Below are 5,949 nucleotides of genomic sequence, written 5' to 3'. Positions count from 1 at the left end.
AATCATCAGTATAAAAAAAGTTAATATTGAGATTGTCATATCTTTTATTTTTTGTTTTTCTAGGTATCTTTTAACTCGATAAAGCAAAAACTAATCTATTGTGAATTAGAATTTCATTTAAGAATTTATCGCAGCTTAATGAATTATTGCATGCATAAAGTAGAATTCGAACTTTCAATACTTACTTATATAGACTAATAAACTAAGTACTAGACTAACCAAGTTAGGTCACATTCGAGATTACAAACCCTCAAATATAATTATGTTTTATAAAAAAAATATCTATAATTTTATTGAAAAAAAAGTCTTACACATTCAAAACACATTAATATGTTTTCTGATTTTTTTTTTAAATAACTCATCTTTTACTCTTTTTATAATTTTATAATCAATTATACTAGATGTACACTAAAATCAGCTATCAATATAAATATAAATAAAAATATAAAATACACATTAAAAATAAATAAAATTATACATGTATTTATATACAAATATATAATGACTAATTTTAGTATATAAATAGTATTTTTATTTTACAAAATTGTAATGAAAATAAATAATTAGGATTATTTTTAAAATATGCAATTCCGTGTGTTTTAAAAGCATGTAATTATTTCTCTAAATGGAAAGTGTTGAACTGTTCACATATATAGTGTGGCTTTTATTAATTATCCCATATATTATTATTTTTTTCGGTGAGATATCCCATATATTATTAATTAATCTGACTTTTGCTCAACATTGAGAGCTTCTCCATTTGTATCCCGTGATGAATGGTACTTACGCGAAAAGATTCTGAGTGGTTTCAAAGATTACAATAACTTATATACAAACGAGGTTGCGTCCACTTTGCAAAATATGAAAGAAAAGTTAAATATATATATTGGTGTGCAAACACGTGAACTATTCAACATAATGTATTATTCGAATAACTTTAAATGTTAAAGTTTCCTATTTGATATAATTTCAACACAAAATCTTTTTAGTTTCATCTGTAGTTTTGAAAAAAAAAATTAATTTTTCTTTTTATAATTTCTAAATTTTTAATTAGATACTTATACTTTTTTTTTATTGAGTCTTTATACATTAAATTTTTTTCAATTTAATCCTACAGTAAAAAAATATTTAAAATAACAGAATATTCTATTAAAAAATGAATATTCTCATAATTAAATTAGAATATCTAATTGAAGACACCTCCATATTTTTAAAATACCAAAAATATTTTTGACATTTTGTCCCAAAGTTAAAATTTTTGTGCAATTCCGTTCCTCCTCCGCATTTCTCCGTCACATTCTGCAGTTGAAATCATCACTGTCAATTCCTTGAAGATCCCCAAATGGCTATGCCAGATCGCTTTGTTTATCGTAGAGATCTTATTTGACTTTTGCGACGTAGTTATATTATTTTTCGTAGAAGTAGTTTGAAGGAAATAATGGTTGTGGGAATTTCACTGGTGATATGGGAAGCATGAGAACTGGATCTAATTCATAACGAACGAGTTGTTGGCTTTGTTGAGAGGGTGTCAGTGTCTTTGCATTGTTGTTGGTGTTGAAAAATGACGACGTTTCGGCACGTGAAGTAGGCGATAGTTGAAAGAGATCGGGATAAGAATTACGGTGGTTGTGGATAGAAATGGGACGGATAATCGGAGGGAGAGATAGGCTTGGTAAGAATTTGCGGAATTATTTTTTATAATTATGAAAATAATTATAAGAAATTATTTTGATAAAAATAATTATAAAAAATTATAAGAGAGAGAATTATTTTGATTTTAGATTTAATTTTCTTGCCATGTGTCAATATTTTACTTGTTGGTCAACCTTATGCCATCTTTAACCACCAAAACCCATGCCACCATAGAACTTCCCAATTTATAAATGTACAACGTTACTCACTTTATGAGCTAATATTTAGAATCGGTAGACCTATTCAATTTTAATTCTAATAAATATCATATATATTATATGCCAATATTCATTTCACCATCTTTAGACTGTTTATTTGATATATATTAATGAAGCTCTTTGAAGCTCCCTTAACATTTTTCAAGTCTGTGTGTAGATTATCACGATAATATCTGCCACATCCACTTTCATTGTGATGTTTTTGTCTTTTGTCTGGTATTATGTCTCAATTTTGGATGATGATTGAACTTTGGTCATATAATCCTTGGTATCCTTTTTCAAAAAGCTGGTTACTTTAATTATATATATATATATATTGGGTTCTATTCTTAAATTTTGTTAGATGCATGTTACATAAATATCTACTTCTAAATCTTTCTGTTTAATTTTCGTTCTGCACTACTGACATTGTTTTGAGATTCACTAATGTTAGGAACCAAGATGATTTTGGCAAAAAATCAGCCAAATATCTTTGAGTGAATCAAAAATTTCTATATGGATGGTGCTTACACTAGGTATTAGGATGTTTCTTTTCTTTATAAATTGGATGGTTCTGAATCTATTTTTTGATTTATCATGTTTTAGGCATTTGGAGAGGAAACGAGGATGAAGAGACGGAAGCTAATTGAATCAGTCTCCGTGATTCACATTGTAATGATGCTGAACGTATCTCCTTCTAATTTAAATGTGGTGAAACATTTAATAACCAATATTTTAAATTATAAATAAATAAAATTAATTATTATATTTTCAAATATTTAACTCACTAGATATGTAAATAATTTTTTTTTTTGAAACAAAGGAAACAAAGGAAGCTCAACACATGAGAGTGGAGCATAAACAGACAGAAACATAAGAAAAACTAAAAAAACAAAGGTAACAATCCTATGTCATCTCCGGCATTGCCATCAACAACCAGTAGGATCAATACCAGTCCACTCCTTATAACTCAAAAACGACCTGTTTTAAATGACACCAACATTAACCTCCTGATTGTTGAAGATCCGGTTATTGCGTTCTAACCAGACGTTCCAAATTACTGCAAAAAAACCAGCCAGCCACCTCTTGTGCTCCTCTTTTCTACTTGTCGTTCCATTCCAACTCTCAAACAAGCCTTTAATGTTTCCTGGGACAGCCCAATCTCTGTGAAAACATCTCAACCAGACGCACCACACCTGCCAAGTAAACTCACAGAATACAAACAAATGATGAACACACTCAATTTCTTTTTTACACAAGACACAGATATTATCATGCTGTTGAAGTATGCCTAATCTACTCAACCTTTCTTTAGTATTCACTCTTCCCACTAAAACGAACCAACCAAACAGCTCTACTCTAGTCGGAACCAATCCTTTCCAGATCGCACTTGTGAAGCTATAGCTCGTAATCTCCTCCGAAAGATTCTCAGATTGCAACACCTGCAAGAAGGAGTTAGTAGAAAAAATACCTTTATTATCAAATTTCCAAATAAGATTATCCTCTCTGTCAGCTGATAGTTTCACTGGTCTTAACCTCTCATGTAGTTGGTGCACTAGTTCCAATTCCCATTGAAACAACTCTCGCCTCCAATGGAAATTCCAAATCCACTCTAACCCATCCCAAAACCCACAATCCCCTATCACAGATCCTTGTTGGTTTGAAACAGAGAAGAACCTTGGAAAACTCGCTTTTAGAGGACCACCATGAACCCAGTTATCTTCCCAGAAACGTGTTCTACACCCATTTCCAACTTCCATTATTAGCCCACTCATAATTTTTTCTTTTACCCGCTGATCCTTTATATTCAACTGACAGATGTCTTTCCAGGGGCCACCCTTTACCGGTAGAGTCTGACTAGAAAGCATAACCTGAGGATTCAAATTGTTACAGGAGCATACAATCTTCTTCCATAACGGACAATCTTCCTTAGAAAACCGCCACCACCACTTAAACAGCAATGTTGTGTTCCTGAGCACTGCATCCCCAACCCCCAGCCCTCCAGCCTTCTTAGGCGCCTGAACCATTTCCCACTTGACCAAAGGTATACCGTTGTTGCCATCCTCCTTACACCACAGGAATCTCCTCTGTAAGGCAATCAACTTGTCGGCGACCGCCTTCGGCATCTTGTACAAGCTAAGGTAGTAAATCGGCAGGCTATTCAACACCGATTTAATAAGAACTAGCTTGCCTGCTTTATTTAGAATCTTCGCTTTCCATAAGCTGAGTTTCGCTTCCACCTTATCTATGATCGGTTTCCACGTCTTCACCAAACGCGGGTTCGCTCCTAGAGGAATCCCGAGATACCTCATAGGTAAAACAGCTTGCTTGCATTCTAGAAGGCCACACACATGCTCCACCCACTCCTGCTCACAATTAACTGAGATGAGATTCGACTTATCAAAATTAATGCTCAGACCCGACATCAGCTCGAAACACCGCAGCAACCTCTTATAATTCACAATTGTCTCTGTCTCCGGAGGGCAAAATAGGATAGTGTCATCCGCAAATTGAAGGTGTGATAGTTCAATATGTTCCCTCCCAACCCGTAGCGGAGTAATACGCCCATTCCTTACAGCTTCTCCCAGCATCCTATGCAACACATCCACCACAAGAACAAACAGAAGAGGAGACAAAGGATCTCCTTGACTTAGGCCCCTCTCCATCTTAAAAGGCTTGGATGGAGATCCATTCACTAAGACTGACATAGTTGCCGTACTTACACACTCCTTCACCCAACTCCTCCATCTTTGCCCGAAACCCATCTTCTGTAGTACAACATCCATAAAGCTCCATCTAACTCTATCATATGCTTTCTGAAAATCTAGCTTTATAATTGCCGCTTTCTTTCTATGCGTCTTGAGCCACTGCACCGTCTCACAGGCAATAAGGGCGCCATCATGGATCTTTCTGCCCTTCACAAAAGCAGTCTGCGTCTCTCCGACCAATTCAGGCATAACTGTTCTCAACCTCCTCACCATAACCTTAGAAATCACCTTATAGACACACCCAACCATACTAATCGGCCTAAAGTCCTTAATTTCATTCGCACCCACAAATTTCGGAGCTAGTGTAACCCACGTGACATTCGCATCAGTTGGTAGTTTCGCACTTTGGAAGAACCCCAAGACCGCCGCAGTGAACTCCTGACCAATCTCTTCCCAACATTGTTTGATAAAGTTCATATTGTACCCATCACTCCCTGGGGCTTTAGAAGAGTCACAATCCAAAACTGCATCCCTAATCTCCTCTACCGATGGCATTACTTCCAAGGCCTCCGCCTCAGCTCCATTAATCCGTCTCACCAAACCCTCCCGAAACCCAATCCTCGGTGCATATTCTTGTCTGTACAAATCCTTATAAAATCCTATAATTGCAGCCTTTACCCTAGCCTGATTTCGTACAATCCGCCCATGAATCCTTAGAACATCAATCCTGTTATTCCTGCTTCTTGCCGAGGCAATGTTATGGAAGAATCGAGTATTTCTATCCATGTTTCTAGCATGCTGCGACCTAGACATCTGCTTCCAATGAAGTTCTTTCCGAACATACCATTTCTCACAAAAGCTTACCAGCGCCTTCCTTCTAGCTTCCGTCGTTCCATCATAAGTGCCGTTACTCACCTGGTTATCCACCTTCTTAATCTCCTCCTCCAGCAGCAGTAATCTCCTATTCATGTCCCCAAAGTTGTCCCTGTGCCATTTTCGCAAAGGAATCGTCAAGGCCTTCAACTTGCTAGTAAAATGCGCATCCCCCAGGTTTCTCCATTCATCTCTAACCAACCTCAGGAAACCCTCATGCGTGAACCAGGAGTCCAGGCTTCGAAATGGGCGGGGGCCCCTGCTAACTCTTGAGGCTTCCACAATTAACGGGCAGTGATCTGACAACCCTCTTGGTCCACCTTTAATTCGAATGTCAGGAAACTGCTCAATCCACTCAATATTGAGCAGGACCCTATCTATTCTACTGCAAGAACGACCTCTGAACCACGTGAATTTTCTGTCATTAAGAGGTAAGTCCACCAATTGCATATCATGAACCCAATCCCTAAACTCTTCCG

The sequence above is a fragment of the Arachis ipaensis genome, chromosome B05 (assembly GCF_000816755.2).
Source record: "Arachis ipaensis cultivar K30076 chromosome B05, Araip1.1, whole genome shotgun sequence".
Classification (NCBI taxonomy): Eukaryota; Viridiplantae; Streptophyta; class Magnoliopsida; order Fabales; family Fabaceae; genus Arachis; species Arachis ipaensis.
The sequence above is the reverse complement of the archived record's forward strand: the minus strand, read 5'-3'. Positions refer to the sequence as shown.